General features: G+C 55.0%; 1 protein-coding gene and 1 long non-coding RNA gene across 3 annotated transcripts in view; one reads left to right on the forward strand and one right to left on the reverse strand.

Annotated features, from left to right (window-relative positions):
- The first annotated feature begins 782 nt into the window (after nucleotides 1-782).
- LOC308239189 overlaps nucleotides 783-27959 on the forward strand; it is a 56849-nt gene continuing 29672 nt past the window's right edge. Inside the window, exons 1-2 of the long non-coding RNA XR_013959712.1 lie at nucleotides 783-1129; nucleotides 4142-4203. This is a non-coding gene — a long non-coding RNA (uncharacterized lncRNA). The remainder of the gene's footprint in view (nucleotides 1130-4141; nucleotides 4204-27959) is intronic.
- RHCG (Rh family C glycoprotein) overlaps nucleotides 27620-27959 on the reverse strand; it is a 30117-nt gene continuing 29777 nt past the window's right edge. For both annotated transcript variants that reach the window (XM_080651844.1, XM_080651842.1), the window contains exon 11: nucleotides 27620-27782. The gene's annotated coding sequence lies outside the window, so the exon portion shown is untranslated. The remainder of the gene's footprint in view (nucleotides 27783-27959) is intronic.

Raw genomic sequence — 27959 nt, forward strand, 5'->3', positions numbered from 1 at the left:
TCTACACTTTCTGGTGCCAGGCGCTGTTCTGAGGGCTTGTTCGTGTCCTAAATAATGGTTTCACCCTCAGACATCCGTACGCATAACTAGGCGCTATCCTATTGAATCAACGGAGAGGGTAGGCCCATGGGTATGGATGTGGGTGCTGCCGATGCCAACACCTAACCCCTGTCCACTCTGCCTCCCCACTAGCCTGTCCCTGTACCAGGACCCCAGCCAGAGGTCCCTCACCCCCGCCCCATGGCATCCAGGCAGCGTTGGCCCCGGGCGGCGCGGCGGGGTTTGCACCCCCGGCCGGCAGGCGGCGCTGTCCGGGAGCCCGGCTTCCGTCGCGGGCCGCGCTCCTCCCGGCGGCGGGCTCGGGCCCCAGGTCCCGGGCGGGAGTGAGAGGACTGAGGCGCGCGCAGCACAAAGAGCTTTTTACTTAAATTTGTTTAGAGTTTCGCGCATTTGCATGAAAAATGTGTGAGAAGAGCCAGCTCCGGTGACCTCATCCGCACCTGCCATTAACGTTCAATTAGCGGCTGAATAGCGGCAGCCGACGCGACGTGCAGAGAATCCCGCCGGCCCCGCGCAGCCCCGGGCGCAGGCTGGGCTGGGAGTGGGGGCTGGGGGCGCAGACCCCGCGGCGTCGTCTGCACCCCGACTCTTCGAGGGGCCGCGGAGACCCCAGAACCCGGCAGCCCAAGGCAGGCTGGGGCGCACCGGAGGTCCTCTTTGCGCACAGGGCGCCCCCTCCATGGCACCGGCGCTGGCCCTTGCGTCCCGTCCAAACTCAGAGGGGTGCCCGCGCCACCTTCGGGACAAAGTGTCAAGTACAAGTTCAAGTTCAGGGCCCGGCAGGGGTCGGGGGTGGGGGGCGCCGAGCCTTCACCGGCCGCCTTTGTTCTTCAAGATAAACGCTCCCCAGGCCTTAACGGGCGGGGCCCCGCAGACGCCCCCGCCCCAGCGCGCCCCGCAGGAGCCGCCTCCTCCCGCCGGCGCGGCGCCTGTCCCAGGTCCCAGCGCCCCCGCTCGCTCCGGGCCACCGAAGCGATGTCGGCGTGTCCGGAGCCCGTGGGAGCCTCCCTAGCCCCTCGATCCCAGCAGCAAGCCGAGCTCGGTCGGACTGACGGACGCCGGCGCAGAGGTAAGAAGCCTTGGCTGGTCCCTCCGCACCCCTCGCGCCCCGCCCCCGCCCCGCGCGCGGCGACCAGGGCCCCGGGCGGAGGGAGGTAGAGCAGCCCCGTCGGGCCTGCGGGACGCACGCTGCTGCTCTGGGCCTGGGGAGGGGCGCACGGGGCGAGGGCGCCGGGTGCCCGCCTTCCCCGCGGGCGTCTGGCTCCCCCAGCTCTCCTCGGTGAGCCTCTGGGTCTCCATGTCTCCGTCGCAGATTTTGGCCAGAAGGGCCTCCACGTAAGAATCTAGCCCCCACTCGGACCCCGAGAGCTGGAGGTGTGTGGGCATCCCTCCCTGCCACCATCCCCAGCACCTCCATTAAGGTCCTGGGACACATGGTGGTAGCTGAGGTGGGGGTGTCCGTGATTTAATGGCCGGGCAGGGGCCTTAGTGGGTCCTTGTTTCTGCCCATAGGGCCTCTTGCTGTTCCTGCGGGCCTGGTTCTGGATTCCGTGTGGCGACAGGTGTTAGCTTGTAGCTCCCCCCTCAACCAGCACACGGCCAGGCTGAAAGGGGCACAGACCTTCTGAGTGGCCCCAACCTTGTCCCCTTCCCCCGCCTTTCATTCTGAGGTCACTCGTGTACTTCTGCTTTATACACGGTTCTAACATCCATGATACCTGCTTTCTTAATTCACAGCACATTAGAAGTAGCAAATGTAAAAGGAGGACATGGCCTTTTCCCTGAAGCCAGACGGCTCCCCTTCGACGTCTCTTCCCCTCTTTTGCGTCGCCCCCCAATTTCTCATTACTGGGGTTTTACTCATGATGCAGTTTCTGCCTTCAAGAATACACTCCTCCCCATCTCCATGTCGCCAAACTTTAGCAAGTGTTTCCTCCTCCAGGAAGTCTGCCCAGATTTCCCCCACATCTCTTCCTCTCTTAACACTTTCAGCTGCACTGCCAAGTGCTCCGTAGACAAGAAATGAAATAGTCTCTGGATGAAGTCATTAAAAAAAAACAAAACACGCACATACATTTTAAAAACATTGAGGCTTGAGGGTTTATTATTATTATTATTATTATTATTATTTTAACATTGGTTGCAACATCTCCCAGGGCCTCCTCCCTCTGTTCCAAGGTCTCATTCACAAGCAAGAACCCGCAGGAAAAGGCTGGTTCCATGTACTATGTTTAAAAAAGACAGGAGGAAAAGTTTGCAAGTTGCTTTAAATTTTTTTAAAAGAAGAAATGCCATAACGGAGTCCCTCAGCCTCTCTAGGGCTCCCTCTGGATCTGAGTGGGTCTTCTGGGGGCGTGGAGGGTTGAGCATCCAGGCGCTGCATCAAACCTAGCACCCCACCCCCCACCCCCCTGCAAGGCCTCAGCGAGGCCACCAGGAAGTAGACTAAAAAGGGAGCGGGTGACCTACCTAGCGCAGGTCTTTCCGCTGGAGATGATTCATCACTGACAAGCGGATGCCAGAAGAGCCAGGGAAGATGTTTACATCTTTTTAAACAGGGAAACTGAAATGATTTTTTTTTTTCCTGCAAAGCCATCTGCAAAGGATGCTCTAGAGACTACTAGACCCTTTCCCTCCCTGGTGGGAAGATTCTCCCTGGGGTATTGTGATACCTTGGACAACTCATTATAGCCAAAGTTCCCAACTCATGGATGGGTAGAAGGAGGCAATTTAACGCAGCAAAGGGCGGTGTAGATACTGCTCTGGAATAGACTGAGAGAGAAAAAATATGACTATATAGTAACTCATTTAGTCCTCCTAAAAGGAGATAGATCTGGTCATTAGCTCTCTTTTACAGAAGTAGAAATGGGTACAGAGGGGTTAAGTAAAGTACCTTCCGTGTCAGCTAGAAAGGGGACCAGGCGGGCTTTGAACTTGGGCAGGCCTGTTTAGACTCTGCGTGCTTGACTGTACACACTGTAGCTTTGTTCTTAACCTGGCCTTCCTTATCAGCCAGAGACAGAAGGAGGAACAGGGTGGGGTGAGGAGTGCCGCCTTTGGAGTGTTCAAACCCTGGCTCGCTCCCTTACAAATCACGTGACTGTTGCCAAATCTCCACGGTCCTCCTCTGCTAAATGGGTTTGTAAATCAAGCTCATGGGTTTGTTGTGAAGATAAGATGTGGTGCTGCCGAAACCGGTTTGGCTCAGTGGATAGAGCGTCGGCCTGCGGACTGAAGGGTCCCGGGTTCGATTCCGGTCAAGGGCATGTACCTTGGTTGCGGGCACATCTCCAGTGGGAGGCGTGCAGGAGGCAGCTGATCGATGTTTCTAGCTCTCTATCCCTCTCCCTTCCTCTCTGTGAAATATCAATAAAATATATTTAAAAATAAATTAATTAATTAATTAATTAATTAATTAATTAATTAAAAAAAAGGTGTGGTGCTTGGCCCGGTGCCTGAGACATGGTACACGGATCCAGGAGTGAAAGCCATTATTACTATTTTAACAGTAACCACCTTTAATGACAATGTTACTGTCACTTTGCATTTTCAAAAAGCAATAGCCCTTCTCCTCCAAAAAAGAAAAACTGACACAGTTGGTCTCTGCATGCTTTAACCAAGCCTATAAGGGGGGGGGGGTAAGGTGCCTGGATTGTGGATAACTGCCCCCCCAGGCGGTAACATGGATCCCCAATGTATTTGAAGGTGATGAATTAAATGCAGGCTCTTGAACTCTTGTCCGCCCTGGAGCCTAACCACTTAGAAGTATATGTGTGTGGCCCAGGGGTTGAGCATCAACTTATGAACCAGGAGATCATGGTTCGATTCCCCGTCACCCTGGTTGTGGGCTCGATCCCCAGGGAGGGGCGTGCAGGAGGCAGCCGATCCATGATTCTCTCTCATCATGAATGTTTCTACCTCTCTCTCTCCCTCTCTGAAATCAATAACAACATATTTAAGATGTGTATATGTGGGGGGGGGGGTTGGAAGAAGGCCCCTGTAGCTAATTGAGGGTTAGAGGCTGGACAGGAGACTGTTAAGGAGGGAAATCAGAAATGTGTTGTGTTGTGTCTTTTCGTAGCTATAAAACCTGACCATCACCTTCTGAGGCGGAAAAGACTGGAGCATTGAGAGGCAGAGCTGGTGAGTGGACCCTTCGTCCTCCTTCCATAGAGTGAACAGCGGTTTTCGGGGCACTTGTTCTGTGCCAGCATCGGTGTTTTAGGCCACGGAGGTACAGTAGAGAACAAACCAGAAACCCCTGGGTCTCGGGGAGCTGACATCTGTGCGTGTGACATTTGTGCGGAGAGAGAAAGAAACCCCAAAAGTCCAGAGTTCTTTGCACTGTAGCCCTCCCTGCCTCTGGGATGGATCGGCTGGGGTCTAGCACTCTCTTCCCCTAACACCGGAGGCGCCTGCGTTCAGCGAGCTCTCTCTGCCTGCAGGTGGGACTGCGGAGGGAGTAAGGGAGAGAGAGACTGATTCAACTTCCTTCCGGATTTGAGAACAAGGGAAGGACTGAGGCAAAAGATTCCTCAGGCAAAGTGCTCATCAAGCAGACGGTACACAGGCGGTCATTCCGCCCGCCTCGCCTCACGCCCTTCTTGGGGGGCGAGGACCCAGGGAGGGTGGGATCCTGGCCGTGGTGCAGGGACTGGGACGGGGTGAGGTTGCATCCAGGGGTCTGGGCACCTCCTAGGAGCAGCTGGCCTGCGCCCGGTGGCTTCTAAGTGCTCTGCATGCCGTGGCTCAGCTAATCCTCGCCAGGGTCCTGGGAAGTGGGTACCGGTTAGTAATCTTTGTTCCAGAGATAATGAACTTGAGGCACAGAGAGACTGAGGGAGGCGGCCCCAGGCCACGTGGGTAGTCAGTGGCAGATCTGGGTCCCATTTGAACCCCAGTAGCCTGGCTTCCGGGTCAGGGTCAGCCCTCCCAACTCCACTACCACACTGTCCAGCAAAGGGCGTTTCAGAGAGAAACACATTTCTAGGGGTGAAACCAAGTGTCCCCAGAAGCCTGCAGGAGCCCCCTTATACTTCTTAGAGCCCCAGGTTAGAGATGTTAGGAGCCTTCTGGATCACCCGCCTCCCTTGGCAGGTGGGGAGGGACTTCCCCCAAGGTCATTGTCAAAGTGGACATCAGAACCATAGTTGGGGCTGCATGTCAAGGTCTTGGGGTAAAAAGAAACCCCAGTCCTTTCATCACAAACCCAGAGGGAGGATGGAGAGGATCAGGGAGGGGCGTGCTTCCCTGAGCTCCCCCACAAGGTTACCCTTGGACGGCTGGCTGTCTTTGTGCTGTCTTTGGGGGGACTTACAGGAGTGAGGAGGAAGCTGGGGTGCAGGTGGGCCACCAAGCTGGACAGGTCAGGGAGCCTGTCTTCTAGCTGGTGCCCTCTGAGCAGACCTTGAATCTCAGTGGCACCCACTTTGCCCCATTCACCGGGCTGGTGATGGGGAGGGTGCCAGGTTCATGAGGTAGCTCTTCCTCGCTTTTCCAGAAGGTAGAGAGTCGATCACCAAACCACTGAAATGCATGCCTGGGTGATAAAATAGCTGGAATAACAAAATTGGGGAGATTTCCGCCCCAATTCACTCCAAAATCAGATAAGCTCTTGATGGAAAGGGTACCGCCCCTGGCGGGTGTGACATTGGAATTAGGGGCACCGGAAGGGCTCCTGCTTGGCAGGCCTCACAGCCAAACTCACCAGACCGCCCGTCTGCGGGGAGACGCACAGGTCAGAAACCAGGATGCCCACACCGCCCCAAATGCATGTGCCCACATGGCTTCCTTAGAAAAGGTCAAACTTTTAGCTGGGGAAGCTCACCGGAGGGGCCCAAGGCCCAGGATCACGCCCAAGCTTAGCTGCCTTCCCAGGAACCTGTATTCATTATATTTTTATGATTTAGTCTGAATTTGTAATGCCAAGAAAATCAGTCACGGTGTGAGTATTGATGGTCCTCCTCCCGACCTCCTCTGCGGCTTTTTGGTGTGGAAAATAGGAAATCTGCTGCCCTAGCTAGTGTGGCTCAGTGGATAGAGCGTCGGCCTGCGGACTGAAGGGTCCCGGGTTTGATTCCGGTCAAGGGCACATACCTTGGTTGCAGGCTTGATCCCTGGCCCTGGTCGGGGCACATGTGGGAAGCAACCCGTTGGTGTGTCTCTCTCTCATTGATGTTTCTCTCTGTCTCTCCCTTCCACTCTCTTTAAAAATCAATGGGAAAATATCCAAAGGAAGAAAATATGAACACTGCTTTGTGGTTGCATTGTCTGCCCCTTCCAATGTATCTTTCACTTCCTGGCTATAAATCTGAGGCTCCAGGGAGAGTTATAGGAGAGGCCTCACCGGGTCAGTTCCGGGCAGTCCTGGCTTTGTGCCTTTGGGAGTATAGGGATTGGCGAGGCCCTGTCCCGCGCTCCTCAACCCTCTGCTGACATTAACCCACGACTCGGCTCTCACGCTAGGAGGCTATTTGCAAGGCGCATCAGCCTCCATCCCTAACTCAGTTCCCGGCAGAAGACGCCAGGGGATGGCTTGCTTCCCCGGGGATGTTTTTAAACTCATCTCGGCCACCCACACTTTAGGCTCGGTGTGCCCTCCCCCGCCCCCCAACCCTCCACCGGGGATGGGCTGGGTTAGGTGTTGGTTTTGCGTTGACATCCTGGAATCGGGATTTTTATGTCTGCAGTTTATCCTAACCCCACGGTGCCAACATCTACAATCTCCTTCCTACTCAGTCCGCGCGCAGCGGGAGAGGGGTTGGGGTTTTGGCGGTGGAAATGGAAACACCAACCCCTGTTCTCAAAGAATTTTCTCCCCAAAGGGAGTCGAACTTGTTTGAAACACAGATTTCTCCTCTCTGGTTCCGCGGACTGAAATGATCTTGTTGTATTTTTTTTGTTTTGTTGTTGTTGTTTTAAAACGATTAAAAAGGAGAGACAGACAGACAGACAACCTGGGCAGGCCCCCAAGATCAGGCCGAGGAAGCCCACACTGGTACAAAGGTTTCCCCGCGGCCCGCAGAAAACCCTCCGCTCCTCCGCGCTCCTCTTCCCTGCAGCAGGGAACCCCGCCCGGGCCCCCCACGGCCCCTGCGCGCCAGCTGCGCTCTCTCCGCGCCCAGCCGAGGCAGCCCAAGCTGGGGGTCCCTAGGGGATTGTGGAGCCACTCGGAGGGTGAGATGGGGTTTGTCCCACGACCTTGGCCCCAGGAAGCTGTGGAAACAGACAGACCCCAATTTTCTCCCCTCGGAGTTGAAACAAAACCTGAAAGCACGAGGTTGCCCGCTCCGCCAGCGGTGGCGCCTCCGCGGCGGGGGCGGCCCTGCGCCGCGCGCCGCGCGGTTCCCAGGCCCGGTTCCGTCTCTTTCCTAGTTGATGAGTTAGTTACCTAGCTGGGTAGCTCTTTTACGCAAACGCGAGCCTGGTCTCACGCAGAGTCCCCGCGCCTGCCAGACCCAGAGTTGACCGGCTGGGCTCCGGGAGGAGGGATGGAGGGGAATTCTTGGTGATTAGAGGGGAGGTTTTTCCCCCGATCCCCCTCGGTGAAGTGGCATGGACTTCAGTGGAGGAACAAAGGGCTAAGGTTCCCGCGAGCAGCGCGCCCTCGGGCCCCCGCACAGCCGCGTTCACGCCCCTCCCCGCGCCGCCGGCTTTGTGCGCCCGGCCGCGCGGCGCTGCACCTGCCCGGCTTTAAGTACCTTGGCGAGGCGGCGCGGGCGGCTGTTCTAATCGCCATGCCGAAGTACCTGCTCTTGAATAAACACCAGCCCCATTGATCAGGTACTTAGCGCGCATTGTGAAGGGAAATTGGCCCCTTTCTTGAAAGTGTCTATCCTCAACGCATCTGCACAGTCGTGGCTGCAGAATCCGCCCCCCCCTACCACAACCACCACCACCACCACCACCATTGAGTCACAAGCGCGCGCGCGCACTCGAAACACGAGGCGCCTCCAGGCTAAAATAAACTCGCTTTTCTTCCCGCAAGTGCGTGATTGAACTGTAACAATAGCCGGAGAGGCGGAGGCCGCTGGGTCAATAGCCCACGTCTCTCTCATTGATAGGAAAAGTCAGCAAGTGGAATGCCTGGTCTTTGGAGAGCCTTCTCTTGTGTCCCGGCCACAGGGGCCTGTGGGAACTTGGGCAAAGCCCCATGGGTCCCCCAGACACTGGACAAAATGTTGTGAACTGTGGCCCCTGGTGCCTGCCAGCCTTGCCCGGGGAGGTTCCTCCAATCCAGCCACACCCTCCACCCCAGCCCTACCCTATCCTGGGCACCCTCTCTCTCTAGTTGGGTCCCACATCTGGGCCTGACTCTTAAGATGTGGGCATGCGGGACAGAAGGGCATTAAGGATCCCGCAACGCAAGTTGCAAAACCTCTGGCCAGTGACAGTGGTTCCTCTGGGCCTGGCTGGGCGGAAGGGCACTTTCCCATGGTGCAGCTAAGGCCTCAGGGTGCTGGGCGGCAAAGAAGGGGGAGCTGACGGGGCAGGGTGGGGTGGGGACGCACGTGCACATTGGTTGGTGCCCACGAAGTCACAGCAGTGAGTTTAAGGGCGTTTGCGTCCTGAGGGCTCCTGTGTTCGCCCCTCCCCCCCCCCACCGCGCTTTCCAGGGTAGAATTTTCCCGGAAACATGATCGGTTTTCTAGACCCGAGTAGGGAGGGCCACAGGCAGTTCTGAAAATGAAAGTGTTGCTAGGCGTGGAGATTTTGCCAGCTGAATATTCCAATCGCTTTGTCTTCATTCCGCTCTCCCGATTTCTTTTCCTCCCTCCCTCCCTCCCTCCCTCTTTCCTTCTTTCCTTCTTTCCTTCTTTCCTTCTTTCCTTCCTTCCTTCCTTCCTTCCTTCCTTCCTTCCTTCCTTCCTTCCTTCCTTCCTTCTCTCTCTTTTTTCTTCTCTTTTTTTTTGACAAACAGAAGCCTGGAGGCCCTTTGAAAGTCCGGCTCTGCAGCCGCCCCTTGTAAGGCTCCAGGCCAAGGTCCGGCAGGGTTCAGGAATCCGGGGTGTTTGGGACATGGCTGCATTTGGGGGTTTCTTAGCCTGTTCCCTTTACACTGAAGGCAGGTGGCCTCAGAGAATCCAGCCTCCAATCTTTCGCCAACGACTGGGTTGGATCTTTGGGGTCCTGCTGTACTGCTGACGGAAGTGCCGGGTTGGTTTTAGGGGAGGCCTGCGGGGGAGGTGGGGGGACTGGGCTCTCTCCTGGAGGGCTGGCGGGGCGCAGGGACTCTGAGAACCTGAGACTGTTGCAGAGGTGCTGCGATTTTCGCCAGTGGCCCCGAGTCGCCCTCCCCAGACACACACCTTCGTTGCCACCGTGCAGGCGCCAGGCCCGAAGAGATCTTTCTGGAGCCCCCAGAGCACCATCATGCCCCCCCCAAAAACAAGCCCAGTTCCGCAGGGATTCGCCCAAAGACAGCTGCTCTTCTTTGGAATATTCTAGAAAAAAAAAACACACAAGATCCCATTTTTTTTTTCTTGGTGATTAAGGGGAAGTAATTGATGGGGTGAGCCATTTGCATTAGAACAGGGAGAATGACTTCCGTAGGAATGGCCCGAACTTCCCCTTGCTGGCCTCTGGGGCCACATGGTGGACCGGACTCAGTGGCTTTTTGCATTGCGGCTCCTGGGCCGCCTCCAGCCCACCTGGGCTCGCCTGTGGCGGCGGAGTCAGCCGGGTGTCTTCCTTCCCGAGACCAGGGCCACCAGGCCTGAGCCACTGGGTGGAGGGGTTCCCTCCTGCCCCAAAGGACACCCAACAAACCCCTTCTCCTCTGGCGTTTACTCCCCACCCAGGGTCTAGAGAAGCTAAGCATCGCCTCCTGCGGCTTTATTTCATTTGGAGGAAATTCTGGAATTCGAATGTGTTGCTCTCCTCTGTGTTGGATGCCTGCGTAGCCTGGATGGGGGCGCCTCCACAGGGGTGCGTGGATTTCAGGGTGGCTGACGGGGCGAGGGGTTGGAGGGGTAGGAGCAGCGGGCCCTGGGCATCCTCCCCGAACACTGGAATCTGGGACCAGCCACCGGGGCACAGCCCGCACTCTGGGCATCAATAAGGGCTCAGCCCCCTCCTGTGTGAGCCCCCACTTCCACTCTTCTCAGCCACGCCCTGGGTTCCATCCCTGCTGTCCCTCTTTGATTGGTTTGCTTACCCTCAGGGCCAGGGCGCATCCATGCTGAGGCCTGGACGGCTGTTCGGGGGAAACACTGGGGCGAGGCCCTGGAGCGAGACTGCGGCCCCCAATCTCTCCCTCTTCCTCCCTCCCTCCCACTTCATCTTGGTTCTTCCAGAGGAGTGGCCCCACAGCAGTGTCCCCATCCCTGTGCCAGGTGCCAGGAGTGTGTGGGGGGGCTTGTGGGGTTCAGCGTAGAGTAGCCTGGAAAGGGGAGCTCGGAGGGAGTCCAGCAGGGCTAGGGCCAGGGAGGGAGCCGTGAGAAGCCCTGGGTGAGATGGGCGTGTAGCCGACGCGGGAGGCCTGTTGTCTCCCCTCCCCTCCCGCTGTGGGAATTACTGATGGCCCCTGGGTATTCCACGTGGCAGATACTTGGGGCCCCTTGGGGTGAGTGGGGAGGGATCTCCCTCCGTGTTTTGTGAAACCTCTCAGCCCAGCCTGCAGACGTGCCCCCATGATGCCCGCCACCAGTTAGCCTCTGGGTGCCAAGCCTGGAGGATTGCAGTTGCACCCCCTTCCGCCCACGGCAGCTGGGGATCCTGCCCCCATGGTCAGCCCTGGCCTGGGCGCCACCCTCCAAGGACAAAGGTCAGATGCAGCCTCTGCTCACCGCGGGGCCCCAGCGGTGGTCTTCTGGGGATTCAGGGGATCCCTGCCTTTTCTGCATGAGGCGGGGGAAGGTTCCAGTTCTTTCTGGGGCGTCTTCCTGGCTCTGTTTTTCTCCCCATAACACAGATGGAAATGTTGAGGCTGACTGTCGCAGGTTGGCCAGCAGCCGGCGTAGGGCCGAGGTGAGCCCACCCTGACTCTGGCCTGCCCTCCAGACAAGTACCCCCTGGCTATCTGCACCCCTGGCTATCTGCACCCCCTGGCTGTCTGCACCCCCTTGCTGTCTGCACACCATGGCTGTCTGTACCCCCCTGGCTATCTGCACCCCATGGCTATCTGCACCCCCTGGCTGTCTGCACCCCCTGGCTGTCTGCACCCCCTGGCTGTCTGCACCCCTGGCTGTCTGCACCCCATGGCTGTCTGCACCCCATGGCTGTCTGCACCCCTGGCTGTCTGCACCCCATGGCTGTCTGCACACCATGGCTGTCTACAAGGTGCTGGGAGAGAGGGGAGTTCCTGGAGACTGAGAGGGTGAAGGGACTGTGAGGTGGACCTTGCTGTTCCTGCACTCATTCGGCCCAGTTTACCTTCGCAGTCTCTCTTCCACCCTGCCAGCGGGTCCCTGAGTCTCCCTATGGCTGAGCCGAGTACCCGAGTACGTGTGTGTGTGGGGGGGGGGCGGGGTGAGCGGGGAGTAAGTGCCACTACAAGGATTCTTCAGGTCAGGTCCAAGACAAGGATTCTTCAGGTCAGGTCCAAGGGTCACATGGGTCAGGTCCCAGAGTTCCTCGCATCCATTCCTCGGGCCTCCGGACGCCTCTGGTCCAGACCCGCCGGCAGGGGGAGCTCTGGGCCGGGGAGGAGCGTGTTCCCCGCCTCTCTGGGGTTGGGGCGCCACACCGTGGGGCTCGGTGGTTCAGATCCACACCTGACTCCCCTGTGTCCCAAACCTGCAAAGTGGGGCCGACAGAGCCACGAGTGGGCGCGGCTTAGGGAGGGGACGGGGCGGCGGGGCCACCAGCGGCTCAAACCCCCAGGCGGACCCTGGGGAGAATCCGTGCACGCTGCGCAGCGCCTGTGCGCACACCTAAGTGTGTGAGGCAGGGGAGGGGCGGGTGGGGAAGGGGGTGGCCCCTGACACTTGGCCCCTAACTTCTAAGCTGCAAGGGGTTTTCTAGACCATTTAGTCCAAGCACTTCGGTTGTTTAAAAAGATTTTTATTGATCTCAGAGAGGAAGGGAGAGAGAAACATCAATGATGAGAGAGAATCATGGATCGGCTGCCTCCTGCACACCCCCTACTGGGGATCGAGCCAGCAACCTGGGCATGTGCCCTGACTGGGAATCCAACCGTGACCTCCTGCTTCATAGGTGGATGCTCAACCACTGAGCCACACCGGCCGGGCCAAGCATTTTGTTTTAATAGTAGGAAAGTTAGGCCCAGGTGGGAGACTTAGCCAGGGGCAGTTAGAGGTGGGTTGGCTCTGGGGGGGAAGGGCTGTCTCTCCGGTCTTCTCAGCCTGCTTCCTCTGCTGTCAGACCTGGGACCTGCTGGAGATGGTGGATAGGGGCACATCGGAAGGTTACATGTGGGTGTGTGTTCATGTCTGGAAGCAGCATGTGGCCACCCGAGAAAAAATGCGTGGCTATGGGTACCCGTGAAAGCGTGGGAGGTCTGTGTGTATTGGTCCACCCAGAAGTGCGAGTGGGTCTGCAAATTTTGTGCCTATAGCCCTAGCTGGTTTGGTTCAGTGGATAGAGCGTCGGCTTGTGGACTGAAGGGTCCTGGGTTCGATTCCGGTCAAAGGCACACGCCCAGGTTGCAGGCTCGATCCCCAGTAGGGGGCGTGCAGGAGGCGGCCGATCAATGGCTCTCTCTCATCACTGATGTTTCTATCTCTCCCTCTCGCTGCCTCTCTGAAATCAATAAAAATTTTGTGCCTACAAAAATGTGTGTTTGTATCCTAGTTGGTTTGGCTCAGTGGATAGAGCGTTGGTCCGAGGAGTGAAGGATCCCGGGTTTGATTCCGGTCAAGGGCACGTACCTCGGTTGCAGGCTCACTCCCTGGCCCTGGTGTGGGCATATGTGGGATGCAACCAGTCCATGTGTCTCTCTCACATCAATGATTCTCTCTCTCTGTCGCTCCCCCTCCCCCCTTCCACTCTGCCTAAAAATCAATGGAAAAATGTCCTCAAGTGAGGATTAACAGAAAAATATTTTTTAAAAAACGTGTGCTTGTGAAGGGGAGTGTGTAGAGGAGGGAAGGGATATTTTGTGTCTGCAAATAGTGTGTGTACCCACTTAGAAAGGGGTAATTGTGGATAATTGCACCTTCGCAAGAGGTGAGTGTGAGTATGTGTGCACTCATGGGTCCTGCACCCCTCCCTCCCCCCCCCACTCTCCCCACACTGAACCCCTCCCCCCAGGCCAGGCCCTGAAAGAGGAGGGAGGGGTGAGAAGGCCAAGGGACACAGGCCCTGGGGTGTGGGGGTGTATCCAGGTCCCCATGCCCAGCGGGCTCTAAGGAGTCACAATTAGGCGATACTTCTCCTGAGCTGGAGGGGAGGAGGATGAGGATTATGGCAAATTCATTTCTATTTTCCAGCCCAGTAGGCCTGCAGTGTGTCCCGGGTGTTAGCATGAGAATGGGCCGGGGCTCCGCGCCCCCCTCCCGACCTCCTGACCCCTCCCCACCACGTGAATAGGGGGCTCACAGCCTCTCCAACCCCCTCTGCAAAGCCAAGCCTCCTCATCGGGTAATTTAATATATTTGAAGCCCCCGGTGCTCTATTTTCCCTCCTGTTCGGGTTTGTTTTAGGCATTCACGCTCTCGGCCCGTCATTAGACGGCCTTGTTTGACGGATGGAAGGAGCCGCTATGAGACCACGGCCCTTTGTGTCGCCCACATAAGCTGCCTTCCCTGTAATTAGAATGGTGTTCCCAGCCATTGAGGCCTTTCAGAGGCGGAACAAAAACTCCCCGAGATGAACATCCCCCAACTCTCAGCCCCCCGGCTGGGAAAGGGGCTGCGAGTTAAAGGGACTCCTTGGGGCAGGCCGTTTGGAGCAAGGACAGCCGGGGTCCCGCCAGGGTGGGGACTTTAGGGGCCATGGGGAGTGGGCACCAGACAAAGGCTCTTGAGGTTGCCCGTCAACACCAGTGACTTATCCACACGTCCCACACGCTCAGCCAGCCGAGGACCCGCCTGTGTCCGTGGGATCGAGGGAAATGGAGCCAGGTTGGGGGGTACATGTGCAACACACACTCACACGCACACCAAGTCATCCAGACCCGGACTCAGATGCGGCTTTTAAACACCCCAAAACACACAGTCCCTCACATAGGCTTCATTCCATTGTCAACACGCATGCATGCGTGCACGCAGGCACGCTCAGACACAAGACCGCAGCGTCACCGAACCAGGTTGGACCACCCACAGCCGGGTGTGGCTCAGTGGTTGAGCGTTGACCCAGGAACCAAGAGGTCACTGGTTTGATTCCCGGTCAGGGCACATGCCCGGGTTGCAGGCTCAGTAGGGGCGTGCAGGAGGCAGACGATCAATGGTTCTCTCTCATCATTGATGTTTCTCTCTCTCTCTCCCTCTCCCACTTTGAAATCAGTAAAAATATATTTAAAAAAAAAAAACAGATACAGAAACTGACATGTACATACACACATGGACACTGCACATCCCTTAACTCACGATGACACGTGAACACTCCGGGAAATACCATGGCACTGAAATGCCATTTGTGGTTTGGCATAGTACCCGGCCAGCCTCTCCCAGACTCTCCTGACCCGACACGCAGAGGGTCTCATGGGGTAAGGCCCCACCCAGCTACACACTGTGCTGTGAGCTCAACCCCCGGCTAGGCTGGATTCTCCTCTGTGGCCCTCCCCATGCCCTTTGGGAAGAGAAATCTCCCTTTTCAAGATTTCCCCTATGGCCCAGCTGGGGTTGGTCCTGCTGGCGTGGCTCAGTGATTAAGCGCTGACCTATGAACCAAGAGGTCACAGTTCTTTACCTGGTCAGGGCACATGCTTGGGTTGCAGGCTCGATCCCCAGTATGGGGTGTGCAGGAGGCAGCCAATCCATGACCTTCTCTCATCATTGATGTTTCTCTCTCTGTCCCTCTCCGTTCCTCTCTCTGAAATCAACAAAAACAAATTTTTAAAAAAGATTTTGCCTTTGAAGGCAGGTACCTGGCTCTCTGGTACATCTGTGGCTTTTTTCTGGTCTCAGGAGAAGCGGTGATACTAGGTCTGAGCAGCTGCAGAAGAAAGAGCCCAACCTACCACCTGACCCTCAGGGATGCAGCCCATGGGGAAGTAGTGAGTGCTCATTACCGGGAGGGTTCAGGTGGGGGCAGGGTGATCACCAGCCAGGGATGCTGCATGGTAATTTATTTAATTCAGCCCCTCCTCTGTGTCTGATACAAGCCTTTCTTCAAAGGAACTTAGTCTTTTTTTTTTTTTTTTTAAATACATTTGTGTTGTTTTTTTAAAATATATTTTTATTGATTTCAGAGAGGAAGGAAGAGGGAGAAAGAGATAGAAACATCCACGATGCGAGAGAATCATGGATTGGCTGCCTCTTGCAAGTCCCCCACTGGGGATCGAGCTCACAACCCGGGCATGTGCCCTTGACCGGAATCAAACCTGGGACCTTTCAGTTCGCAGGCTGCCGCTCTAGCCACTGAGCCAAACCAGCTAGGGCTAGAGTCTTTTTTTTTTTTTTTAAATATATTTTATTGATTTTTTTACAGAGAGGAAGGGAGAGGGATAGAGAGTTAGAAACATTGATGAGAGAGGAACATCGATCAGCTGCCTCCTGCACACCTCCCACTGGGGATGTGCCCGCAACCAAGGTACAAGCCCTTGACCAGAATCGAACCTGGGACCCTTCAGTCCGCAGGCTGATGCTCTATCCACTGAGCCAAACCGGTCAGGGCTTTTTTTTTTTTAATATACATTTTTATTTCAGAGAAGAAGGGAGAGGAAGAGAGAGAGAAACATCAATGATGGGAGACAATCATTGATCAGCTGTCTCCTGCACGCCCCCTACTGGGGATTAAGCCGGTAACACAGGCATGTGCCCTGACTGGGAATTGAACCATGACCCCCAGGTTCATAGGTCAAAGCTCACCCACTGAGCCATGCTGGCCGGGCAGGAACTTAAGAGTCTTAAAAGGGGCAACCAGACCCACACAGTACCCAGGCTTGGGGCAGGGGACAGCGATGACACCGAGGACGAGTGGAAAGGGGTGTAATGGCTTTTAGTTTCCATATGGGAATAGTAGTACCAGGGACGGGAGTGACCCGTCTGCTGTCCTGTGCCTGAGGCACAGAGGGGGTGCCTGGGAAGTCCCAGTGTTGGGTAAATGATGGACTAGCTGGTCTCCAAAGCCTCTCTCCTCTCTAAGATTCTTTTTTTTAAAAAAATATATATTTTATTGATTTTTTACAGAGAGGAAGGAAGAAGGATAGAGAGTTAGAAACATCGATGAGAGAGAAACATCGATCAGCTGCCTCCTGCACACCTCCTACTGGGGATGTGCCCACAACCAAGGTACATGCCCTTGACCGGAATCAAACCCGGGACCCTTCAGTCCGCAGGCTGACGCTCTGTCCACTGAGCCAAACCAGTTAGGGCTCTAAGATTCTTGGTCTCCTGGTCTGGGTCCAAGGCTTTCTCACTGTGGCTCTCTTTCCAAGGGGGGTAGGCAGTCCCTAACCCACTCTTTAGCTCAGCACTTACCGCCCGCACCAAGGCTGTGCGCAGGCCCAGGTGAGGCCATGCAGGTCCCTGGAAACAAAGGAGAGGGAGAGAGAGAGAGAAACATCAATGATAGGAGAATCTTTGATTGGTTGCCTCCTGCACGCCCCCTACTGGGGATGGAGCCCACAACCCAGGCATGTGCCCTGACTGGGAATCAAACCGTCACCTCCTGGTTCATAGCTTGATGCTCCATGAGCCACACTGGCTGGGCCACCACCAAATTTTATTATTAAGTTCTCATTCTCTTGTCTTCTGGAAGGAAGTACAATTTTGAAGGGATGGGGTGGGGATCTCAAACTGCTAGTGATTTGCATGCTTTTATTATTTTTTAAAAACTTTACTTGCGTTTGAAATGTAGGGAAACCATCTTATTCTTCGGGTGCCACAAGCAAACACATAATCAGGAAAACCCTAACATCTCTGTCTAGAGAAAACATTCCTCTGTTTCTCTTTCTAGGAGACAGTCCCCAGGGAAATGAGAGAACGAGGGATGCTTTGAAGCCCTTTTTAAAAAAATTTTTAAATTTTATTTTGTTGTTGTTAATTCTCACCTGAGGATATTTTTCCATTGATTTTTAGGGAGAGTAGAAGAGAGAGGGAAAGACAGAAACATCGATGTGAGAGAAACACATTGATTGGTTGCCTCCCGCATGAGACCTGTCAGGGCTCGGGCTAGGGAGGAGCCTGCAACCAAGGTACCCCTTGACTGGAATCGAACCCGGGGCCCTTTGGTCCACAGGCTGATGCTCTACCCACTGAGCCAAACTGGCCAGGGTGCTTGGAAGCCTCTTGTAATCTCTTTTTTGTTGGTTTGTTTAACCACAGTGTTGCACGGTGTAATAGAGGGGCTGGGGGGCTGGGCTCTGAATACACCCAAGTTCAAATCCACAAACAACAACAAAAACCCACATAGGAGCGGTGTGTGACCTTGGGCTCCTCTCCTGGGACCTGGGTGTCTTCAGCTGTAAGGAGGAGGTGATATCAGTACCGCTCTGCGAGGGTTGTTGGGAGGTTGAGGGAGCTAATACAAGAAGAGCCAGCCAGTGCCTTGCATGCAGGAAGTGCTCCATCCGTGTTAGCCAAAGCGGTGAATGTCAGGGCACTAAGTAAGTATTTGTTGAGTAAATGAGTACGTTTTTCACTTTGTTTGCATTTAGGATAAAATTACAGGAAAATAAGATTTCCCTGGGAGCCTCTTGCGTGTAACTTTGGCAGGAGGTGAGGGCGGGGTCAGTCCGCACAGGGTGGTTGGAGGGTCCCTATAGCTTAAAAACAAGCTTTCCAGCCTTCTGAGCTGGTGCTGGCTCAGGTTGTTACCCTGAGCGCCAGCAGGGGGCGCCCGAGCGGTCACAGCGTGGCTGGCTCCTGCAAGGGGCATGGGAGGAAATGAACACGGAACAGCACCTACTGTGTGCAGTGCACATACTGGGCAAGGCAGCACCCTCAGGAAGTTGGGGGTGTGGATGGCGCAGTCAGCTGCCCTAGGACCAACACAGATGTGGAGGTCAGACTTACACAGCAGGAGGGGACCAGGTTTGAGACCTGGAGGGGCCTGGACTGGGGAAGCCCCAGTTGGTGGGGACCTACTCTCAAAGGGCCACCTGACTCTCTGCTTCCCCACTGCGCCCTCAGCACCCACCTCAGACCAATGGACTGAGACCTGCTCAGTCCAATCAAAGCTATACAAATTGCATCCTAATTTGCATCTATACTGACCAATCAGAAACCTTATTTACCTGTTTTGTAATACTCTTTTGAGGAACTTTTTATTAACAGAAGTTTCTGAAATGGTGGGGCAAGGGAAGGAGGAGAGGCATTTAAAGTCACTGGCTGAGGGCCAATGTCCCCTTCAGCCAGGGTCTGGGTCTGAGGAACTGAAGTGGGACCCTGGCAGGGGAAGTCACCTCACTTTTCCCATCTGTGTAATTTGTGTGAACATGTCTGCTCACCAATTCTCAGTGGAGGTGGCCAGTTGCCCTGGCACAGACATTTTAATGACATAATAACACTATGGGGGCTGTGATAAGAGCTTTAATTTGGCCCTAGCCGGTTTGGCTCAGTGGATAGAGCTTCGGCCTGCGGATTGAAGGGTCCCGAGTTCTATTCCAGTCAAGGGCACATGCATGGGTTGTAGGCTCGATCCCCAGTAGGGGATGTGCAGGAGGCAGCCGATACATGATTCTCTCTCATCATTGATGTTTCTATCTCCCTCTCCCTTCCTCTCTGAAATCAATAAAAATACATTTTTTTTAAAAAAAGAGGTTTAGCCAAAACCGGTTTGGCTCAGTGGATAGAGCATCAGCCTGCGGACTGAAGGGTCCCGGGTTCGATTCCAGTCAAGGGCATGTACCTTGGTTGCGGGCACATCCCCAGTGGGAGGTGTGCAGGAGGCAGCTGATCGATGTTTCTCTCTTATCGATGTTTCTAACTCTCTATCCCTCTCCCTTCCTCTCTGTAAAAAAATCAATAAAATATATTTAAAAAAAAAAAAGAGGTTTAATTTGTCTCAGTGACCAAAAGGAACTACTTCCCACCCATTTCACAGTTGGAGAAACTGAAGCTGGGAGCAGTCAAGTGCAAAGTGACTTGCCCAAGGTCACCTGGTGACGGAGGCGGGGGGGAGTGCAGAGCTGGGGTTTGGAAGGCAGTCTGGGTCTGGCCACCCCTTCATTCCAGGAAACCGAGTCCCCCACTTGTTTGTCTGCTCATTGTCCCTGAGGGCCTGTCCTTGTTCAGGAAGAAGTGACTGTGGGGCGGTGCTGAGTCCTCCACCCTGGAGGGTCTGAGAGAAGAGAAGGGAGAAGGCCAGGTAGGGCGGGTGGAGTGGCCCAGGCCCGGGGCAGTGGTGGGGAACCCCAAACCCAGAGTCATTTAAAAAAAATACTTTTATCTATTTCAGAGAGGAAGGGAGAGATAGAAACATCAGTGCAGTGAGCCCTAGCTGGTTTTGCTCAGTAGGTAGAGCAGCGGCCTGTGGACTGAAGGGTCCCAGGTTCGATTCTGGTCAAGGGCACATGCCCCGTTGTGGGCTTGATCCCCAGTGTGGGGCATGCAGGAGGCAGCCGATCAATGATTCTCTCATCACTGATGTTTCTAGCTCTCTCTCCCTCTCCCTTTCTCTCTGAAATCAATAAAAATATTTTTTTAAAAAAGAAAGAAAGAAACATTAATGATGAGAGAGAATCATTGATCAGCTGCCTCCTGCATGCCCCACACTGGGGATGTGCCCTGATGGAAATCAAACCAGCGACCTCTTAGTTCCTGGGTCGACGCTCAACCGCTGACCCCCACCGGCAGGGCTCCCCCTGCATGTTTAACTCTTCAAAGTTGGGGCGATACAGTCGGGAACTGGGGAACTGGGACGGAAACTCTTTGAAGGGGCCAGCCCCTCCCATCGGGGTCCCCAACCCCGAGGTGGCGGGTTCCTCCGCGCTCACAGCGGCCTCGTGTGGCGGCGCGTCGCATTGCTACCTGGGCGGCCAACCCAGGTGTCGGAAGGGAGGGGCCCGCCTCACCCCGCCTGGTCCAGGCGCTTCCCGGGCGGGGTTACTATGGAGATGAAAAGCTAGAATGCGCGTATCAAGCGCTTCGCACAGTGTCTACCCTTATTACTATTATTGTCGTTGTTGTTGTTGCCATGGCTCTGAGAAGGGGGAGGTGATAGGGAAGCTGGGGCTGAGCGTTTTCTGCCCCATCCCCGGTGCCAGGGGCCGGCGGGCAGGGGAGGGACCGCGTGCCTGCCCAGGCCGGCCATTTCCTGGAGGAGCTCGTTCGGTGCCTCTGATTCCAAGTTAATTAAACATGGCCGCTGGGGGGTCGTTGCCATGGTGACAATTAGGCCGGGAAGGAGCCTCATTAAGGAGCAGTTTTAACGAGGCCAGTTGTTTTTACCCCGTGATCCGTGCGCGCCGAGAGGAATTCTTCGGGTGGCTTCCTGTTCTCCTTTTGTGCATTTTAAAAAAAATATATATATATATATATATCTGTTTTTATTGATTTCAGAGAGGAAGGGAGTGCGAGAGAGAGATAGAAACATTAACGATGAGAGAGAATCTGATTGGCTGCCTCCTGCACGCCCCCTACTGGGGATGGAGCCCGCAACCGGGGCATGTGCCCTGACCATTAATCGAACCCTGACCTCCTGGTTCCTAGGTTGATGCTCAATCAGTGAGCCATACGGGTTGGGCTCCCTTTGCTGCATTTTGGATCCATTTTTAGGGAGATGTTGAGTAAGAACGAGATAGAATTCCTGGTTGAGTCCCTCTGAAGAATCAACAGGGCAACAGGTTTCTCTCTATATATATATGTTTTTTTATTTATTTTTAGAGAGAGAGAGAGAAGGATAGAGAGAAACATCATCAAACAGCTGCCTCCTGCACACCCCCCACTGGGGATTGAACCAATGACCTCCTGGTTTCTGGGTTGACGCTCAACCACTGAGCTACCCCAGCTGGGTAGGAGCTAACAGATTTCTTCTCCCTGGTGCTGCTGCTCGTGCATCTGAGAGGCCTGGGTGCAGAGGCTTGGAGAGGGAGCAGAGTGTGGAGGCCAGGAGGTCAGAGCAGGGGTGAGAAAGGAGGGCTTTATTAAAAATGGAACTGGGGCCCAGCTGACATGGCTCAGTAATTGAGCATTGACATATAAACCAGGAGGTCACGGTTTCATTCCTGGTCAGGGCACATGCCTGGGTTGCAGGCTGGATCCCCAGTGTGGGGCATGCAGGAGGCAGCCGATCAATAATTCTCTCATCATTGATGTTTCTCTCTCTCTCTCTGTCTCTCCCTCTCCCTTCATCTCTGAAATCAATAAAAATATATTTTAAAAAAATTAAACTGGGGGCCTTTCCTGGAACTTGGAAATGTTGCTTTTGCTGCCCAGTCTGGTTCTCCAAATGAGTAGGAAGCGTGGAGGCCCACCAAGCCTGGCTCCTCTCTCTTTAAAAAATCAATAAAAACATTTTTCAGAAGTGAAAATTTATTTTTTAAAGAAAAACCATTTTAAATATAAAAATGTTACATGCAATAAACACCAATTATTCAAGAAAAAACTATCTTAAATATGATAATACTAGAGGCCCAGTGCATGAAATTCATGCATGGGTAGAGTCCCTAGGCCTGGTGGGTGATCAGGGCCGATCTGTGGGGCGACCAGCAGGGCGATTGGCCCCCCTGTCTCCCCTTCCCCGCTGGCACCCCCCTTGGCTGGCCTGGGGCCTGTGGGCTGGGGGCAGCTCCTGCGTTGAGAGTCTGCCCCCTGGTGGTGAGTGTGCCGTTTGTTCCGCCATTCAGTCGATTTGCATATTAGGCTTTTATTATAGAGGACTAGAGGCCCAGTGCATGAAATTCATGCACGGGGGTGGGGGTGGGGGATGTCCCTCAGCCCGGCCTGCACCCTCTTCAATCTGGGACCCCTCGGGGGATGTCTGACTGCCAGTTTAGGGGCATTAACTCCAGCCATTAGGAAAATCACACAGAATGTCCTTGACATACAAACAGTGTGGTTTTATGAGTTGTTTTAATAATAATGGCCATTCCTTTAAATAATATCTGCTTACATACAATACAACTGTTACTATGTGACTTCAGAATGTTAATATCACAAAAATCATAGAAGGTTGTAGTGAAAATAACCTTGAATTGTCTGGTCCAAACTTTTTAAAAAATATATATTTTATTGATTTTTTTACAGAGAGGAAGGGAGGGAGAAGGATAGAGAGTCAGAAACATCGATGAGAGAGAAACATCGATCAGCTGCCTCCTGCACACCCCCTACTGGGGATGTGCCCGCAACCAAGGTACATGCCCTTGACCAGAATCGAACCTGGGACCCTTGAGTCCGCAGGTCAACGCTCTATCTACTGAGCCAAACCGGTTAGGGCTAGTCCAAACTTTTATAAATATTGGAATTCCCTTTTCAAAGATTTTGAATGCTTTTTGTCCTAAAAAGGTCAACCAACTTTTGAGGCAACCCATTTTCTGTGAAAGGACTGGGGACTCCGGCAGCAGGCAAGCAGCACCTGCCGCTCCCCCAGGACTGGGGGACTCCGGCGGGGCTGAGGGGACTGGGCGCCGCCATCTTGTGGCTATGGGTGCCTCGATGGCGTGATGGTCAATTAGCATATTCCCTCTTTATTAGATAGGATTACATGCAATAAGCATTAATATTTCAAGAACAAAAGGATTTTAAGTATAATAATATTATCAAAACTGTACTGACAGAGTATGATATCACAAAAGTTGTAGGAAATATTAAAAATCTGCAAATAACAGGATTACTTCTATTCTAAAAAAAAACACGTTTTTTTAAAAAGTGTGCACAGGAACTCCAGTTAGACTCCCTCCCCCTCCAAACACGGCCCTCCGTGGGCTCCAGCGCGATCCCCTTTCAAGGCCCACAGATGAGCCTGTGAGAGGTGCTCAGAGCCCGTCTGAATGGGGGGGAGGGAGAGGAGGCTGGCGGCGCTGAGCCAAGCGCTGGGAATCCCGCAGCCCCAGAGTGGGGGCCCTGACTCACAAAGAGGGCGACCGCCACACTTCCGTCCCAGCTCTGAGGTTCCCAGGCTCAAGGGGGGGCGGGGGGTGGGGGAGCCGAGTTTCCTGAACGGAGGTCAGCTCCCCCTGCCGCTGGTGCTCCTTGGGGGGCCTTGGCTGTGGCGAGTAAGGAAGAAAGGCTCCTTCTCTCTGGGTGGCAGGGGCCTGGCACGGCGCGGCCCGGGACACAGCGTCCAGTGTGTGGCTCCAATGGGCATTCAGAAGCCCAGGGCCTGGCAGGCTCCGCCAGATGCTAGCAAAGGGGGCGTCATCCCATCCTCCCCCGAGCCGACAGGGCCTCCCCTCTGCTGCTCTGGGGGCCCACAGATGCCCTGCCCCCAGGGTGGGGGGGACCCAGGGGTGCCCACAATCAGGGGCAAGTCCTGGCTCTGAGCTTGGAAGTCTTATTCTGAGCACTACTTAAAAAAAAAAAAAATCTTTATTGATTTTAGAGAGGAAGGGGGAGAGAGAGAGAGAAACATCAATGATGAGAGAGAATCATTGATCAGCTGCCTCCTGCATGCCCCCTGCTGGGGATCGAGCCTGAAACCCAGGAATGTGCCCTTGGCTGGAATCGAACCTGGGACCCTTCAGTCCCCAGGCTGATGCTCTATCCACTGAGCCAAATCAGCTTGGGCTGAGCACTACTTTTTTTCTTTTTTCTATATTTTTATTGATTTCAGAGAGGAAGGGAGAGGGAGAGAGAGATAGAAACATCCATGATGAGAGAGAATCATGGATCGGCTGCCTCCTGCACGCCCCCCACTGGGGATCGAGCCCACAACCCAGGCATGTGCCCTTGACTGGACTCGAACCTGGGACCCTTCAGTCCCCAGGCCGACACTCTATCCACTGAGCCAAACCAGCCAGCGCCGAGCCCTGCTTTTGACAACTAATTTAGAACTAATGATCACCCACGTTCAAACGGGGCCTGAGAGACGGCTGCCTTTTGCAGAGCACAGCCTGTGAATCAGAGGCCCGACAGCCATCATCCCGTGTAAGGCACACCCCGTCCTGTCCTGCAATAACTGTTTCTAGCCCGGCCGGTGTGGCTCAGTGGTGGAGCGTCAGTCGACCTAGGAACCAGGAGGTCATGATTCAGTCCCTGTCAGGGCACATGCCCGGGTTGAGGGCTTGATCCCCAGTAGGGGGCGTGCAGGAGGCAGCCGATCAGTGGTTCTCTCTCATCATTGATGTTTCTATCTCTTTCTCCCTCTCCCTTTCTCTCTGAAATCAATTAAATAATAATAAAAAATAGACCTGTTTCTGTACTAGCACTGCTTAGCAGTGAAGCCACTGAGGTTGCATGGCCAGAGCCGCGGCGCCCAGGCATGCCTACACCTGAGTCTGGGCACTTCCAGGCGCTTCCCACGGTGCCAGGCCCTGGGGGGAGGTTCCTGTCTGACCTCTCAGTTGGCTAAGCACATGATCTTGTCCATGTGATTGGCCAGTTGGGGGGTCAGGGGTCAGAAAAGGAGATGCGTCTGAGTGTCCTGAGCTGCACCCCCCGTTTGCCAACCAGCCACCCCTCAGGAGGTCCACCCCTCACCAGAGGCCCGAAGGCCTTTCGGAAACCCACTCTCATCTGTGGGCACTTCCTGCTGCTCTCGGGGAATAAGAAAGCAGCATTCTAGCCCGGCCGGTGTGGCTCAGTGGTTGAGCGTCGACCTAGGAACCAGGAGGTCATGGTTCAGTCCCTGGTCAGGGCACATGTCCGGGTTGAGGGCTTGATCCCCAGTAGGGGGCGTGCAGGAGGCAGTCGATCAGTGATTCTCTCTCATCATTGATGTCTCTATCTCTTTCTCCCTCTCTGAAATCAATAAAAATATATTAAAATTGAAAAGAAAGAAAGTGGCATTCTAGCTCCCCCACCTGCCCGGGCCGGGCTCTGCCGGGCCAGCTGGGGGGCTCTCTCCGCTTTCATTAACTCAGCGCAGCTGCCGGGGCCCTGAGTGGCTGCAGCCCAGCTGGCCCTCCTGGGGGGTGTTGGGAGGAAGCCTGGGTGGGAGGGTGGGAGAGCTGGCTTCCTGGGGCCTCCCCGGGTGCTGAGCAGCGTGGCCACTTCCGAAGGTCCCTTTGTTTGGCCCTTTATCCAGAAGAGCGGCTGCGATTGTGCGGGGCACAAAGCCCCCGTGGCCCTGACTTCCCACCCCCGCCTGTGGCCGAGCGGGGAGAGGGTTTCCCAGGCTCCAGTGAGGCAGCCTCCGGCCCCTCCCAACAGCCCGACACCCAGTGGCTCTACGTGCAGAGCCAAGACCTGCCCGTCCAGCTCACATCAGTTCCCCCACCCTCGGGACCCAGGCACTCACATGGGTCCCCGCTGAGCTCCCTGGTCCTCCGGGGCCCATCCCTGGACACATGGCCAGCGGCATCCACGCTAAATGCTGGGGAGACTCCGGAAGGTGCCCTGAGTGCCATTCATAGGCCGAAAAGCCTTTTCAGGGGGTTTGCTGATATGCAGGGCGGACTGAGTGTGAGCCACCCCAGGAAGCGGCTGGAAAGTGGGGTGAGGCTGGAGAGGGCGCAGGAGGGCATGTCTGTGGGGTACTTGTGCCTAAGGTACAGCTCCTCCCTGCTTCCTCTTCCCTCCTCCTTTAAGCTCTTTATTTTTTATTTATTTATTTTTAAAAATATATTTCAGAGCGGAAGGGAGAGGGAGCGAGAGAGAAACATCAATGATGAGAGAGAATCATTGATCGGCTGCCTCTTGCACGCCCCCTACTGGGGATCGAACCCGAAAGCCGGGCATGTGCCCTTGACTGGAATCGAACCTGGGACCCTTCGGTCCGCAGGCCGACGCTCTGTCCACTGAGCCAAACCGGCTAGGGCCCCCCTCCTCCTTTTAAGCCCTTTAAACTGGAGGTGGGCTCAGCCCTGTGCCCACGATGATGCGTTCACTGCTCCCAGTGTTACCCTGTCCTAAGGTGGAGAGAAGTCCATGACTGTCTCAAGGCCTCACGGCTCATACGTGGAATCAAGGCTGCGGGTCTCTGACCCCTAAGACCGTGCTTCTAGCCAGTCTTCAAGAAAGGGTCTCAGGCTCCATCCCTAGTGTAGGGCGTGCAGGAGGCAGCCGATTTATGATTCTCTCTCATCATTGATGTTTCTCTCTCTCTCTCCTTCTCCCTTCCTTTCTGAAATCAATAAAAACATATATTCAAAAAAAAAAAATAGGGCAGCAGACTGCAGGCCAGGCCCCTGCAAATGAGGGCAGGAAGCATCCTGGGAGAAGGCCGGTGAGGGGCCTGGAGCACCCCCCTCCCATCTGTCCGCCCACCCGGGAGCCTCCTCTGAGATGTCACTTGGATTCAGCGTTGACAAAAGCCGGGGGCAGAGGCGGGAGCGCAGCACAGCTGCACGGCCGAGCTGGGAGGGAGGCAGCCAGCCAGAGATGTTCCCAACCCCAGCAGCCCCTAAATTCTCATATGGCTCTCGGGGCCGGCCGCTGGGATGGACACGGGCCTTGTCAGGAGAGAGGACGCCGGCACCCCAAACCTCCAGGGCTCCCTGAGGTTAGAGCACCTCCCCGGGCGTGGGCATTCGGCAGGTCTCGGAGGCAGGCAGGGCAGAGTTGGCATCCCCCATGGCCCATGGGGAACCCGGGGGTGACCTGGTTGTGGAGGGGCAGGCCCTGGGCTGTGATCTGCCCTCACCTGCTTCTGATGCCAGGCCTTCCTCCCGCACTCCAGCCCCACCCTCCTGGGAAGAATGAGAAACAGAATAAAGTTTTCATTTCCATCACATTTGCCGTTTCCTGGTCTAAGTAAAGCGTCAGGAAGCTGCTGATGGTCGTGGCTCCAAGGCAGCCGCCAGAGCCAGTGACTAGAGCCAACATCAGAGGTAATGTGGCTCAGCCTGTTTGGGGTGCCTAACCCTGCAGTTAATCAGCACTGGAGTGGGGGTGGTGGAATGGCTGTGTGCTCACGCCCAGAGGTGGGGAACCTGGCAATTAAAGGGACAGACACCCTCTCCTTTCTGGGGGATGGTGATGAGGTGTGAGGATGCAGGGACCAGGGCAGAGTCCCCAGGAAATCAGTCTGGTTACTTTGAATTCAAACACATAGTGAGCCCTAGCCAGGTTGGCTCAGTGGATAGAGCATCGGCCTGCGGATTGAAGGGTCCCGGGTTCGATTCCCGGTCAGGGCACATGCAGGAGGCAACCAGTCGATGTGTTTCTCTCACATCGATGTTTCTCTCTGTCTTTCCCTCTCTCTTCCACTCTCTCTGAAAATCAATGGGAAAATATCTTCGGGTGAGGATTAAAAACACACCCACCCACACACACTCACAAATCCGTAGTGTGAGTCTGTGGCTCCCACCATCCCCCAGAAATCCCTGGGATTACCATCCAATCCGATTTAGCAGCCTGCCCTCTGGGAGCCTAAATGTTAGAACAGAAGCGACTGATGAACACACACACACACACACACTCACTCAGGGGCATTTGATCAGTCTGGCAGGAGGGACTGTTTATGATTCTATTTATTTTGTTCCCGGTATTAAGCAGGATTGGCAGGGACTGCGCCTGTCCTCTGGGTCGGCTGGTAAAGTCTGCAGCTTGTTTGCGAGCGTGTTTCAAGCATATGGTACCAGCCTGGCTGGCGTGGCTCCGTGGCTGAGCGTCCACCTACGAACAAGGAGGTCACAGTTCAATTCCCAGTCAGGGCACATGCCCGGGTTGCAGGCTCGATCCCCAGTGTGGGGCGTGCAGGAGGCAGCCGATCAGTGATTCTCTCTCATCATTGATGTTCCTATATCTCTCTCTCCCTCCCTTCCTCTCTGAAATCAATAAAAAATATTAAAA

Source organism: Plecotus auritus (genome assembly GCF_963455305.1).
Source record: "Plecotus auritus genome assembly, chromosome: 15".
In the NCBI taxonomy this organism is placed as follows: Eukaryota; Metazoa; Chordata; class Mammalia; order Chiroptera; family Vespertilionidae; genus Plecotus; species Plecotus auritus.